The sequence below is a fragment of the Pteropus medius genome, unplaced genomic scaffold (genome assembly GCF_902729225.1).
Source record: "Pteropus medius unplaced genomic scaffold, Ma_sr-lr_union100, whole genome shotgun sequence".
Classification (NCBI taxonomy): Eukaryota; Metazoa; Chordata; class Mammalia; order Chiroptera; family Pteropodidae; genus Pteropus; species Pteropus medius.
Genome location: NW_024349802.1, coordinates 24,966,112 through 24,967,247, shown reverse-complemented (window position 1 = coordinate 24,967,247; position 1,136 = coordinate 24,966,112). Strand labels below are relative to the sequence as shown.

General features: G+C 38.3%; 1 pseudogene; it reads right to left on the bottom strand.

Annotated features, from left to right (window-relative positions):
- Window positions 1-347: 347 nt before the first annotated feature.
- Window positions 348-466, bottom strand: LOC120581725 (uncharacterized; annotated as a pseudogene).
- Window positions 467-1,136: the final 670 nt, after the last annotated feature.

Here is a 1,136-nt window from a genome sequence, read left to right as displayed (position 1 = left end):
GGCTTTAAGTTCCTGGGACTTTATTGTCATCGGAGTTGTGTTTTTTTTCTCTCACAGGTTAATACATATGCTAACTCAAGTGCAATGCAGGTATTTTACATCTAACTTTCTAACATCATAAGTTATATTGTAACATCATAAGTTTGGCACCATTTTGGATTTATTTCAGGAATAACAGTTTAAAACTTCTGTATTATCCTAGAGGTGATTCTTATTTATTTATTTATTTATTTATTTATTTATTTATTTATTATTTATTATTATTTTTTTAGGCGAGGCAACTCTTGGTTGACCTCACAGACTGCAAGGACTTTGTCAGCTTACAATTCATTATTTTTTTATTTTTACGCCTATAGCACTTGGTCTTCCTAGGTGGTCTCCCATCCAAGCACTAACCAGGCCCGGCCCTGCTTAGCTTCTGAGATCGGACGGGATCGGGCTTGTTCAGGGTGGCATGGCCGTAGGAGGTGATCTCATTTAAAATTACAAGACCAAAGTCACAAAAATCAAGTCAATTTTAATTAAGTAAATTGTCACTCAAATTGAAAACAACCTGTTTTGTCTCCAGTGCTGTAAATGCCTTTGCAATCTCACTGGAAACTGGCTAATCCATATTCTGCTACCAACAAATCTGTTGCAGCTGAAGGCCATTGTTCGTAAAATTTTATCTGCCACCTCAGACAAGCATTCAAGGAAAGCATCGCTAGAATTGTGCTATGCATTGGCTATGAAGGCCACGTATCTGTTTGATTTTCTGAGATAAGGATTTGGATGCAGGTGGTTTATTTGGGAGATGATCCCAGGAAACAAAGTTGAAGTAGAAGTAGAGTGCAGGAGGGGAGAAGGATAAGCCAACAAGGACAACAATAATAAATAAAGAGTGTGTTACTGACATGGTTATCACTGTAGCTATTAATCGTACCACAGACCCTCTGAGGAGCCTATCTCCAAAAGACAAGATGCCAGATCAAGACTCCATTGAATTGTCTCCCCCATCGTTTAATGATGGACACCATGAACGTAAACTGCCTTACCCTTCTGGCTGTTCTTGCGTATAGGATGATGCAGTTTCTGAACTTTTGAGGAAACCCTGAATCAAAAAAATAGAGAGAAGCTATAGAATATACTTGGTGTGG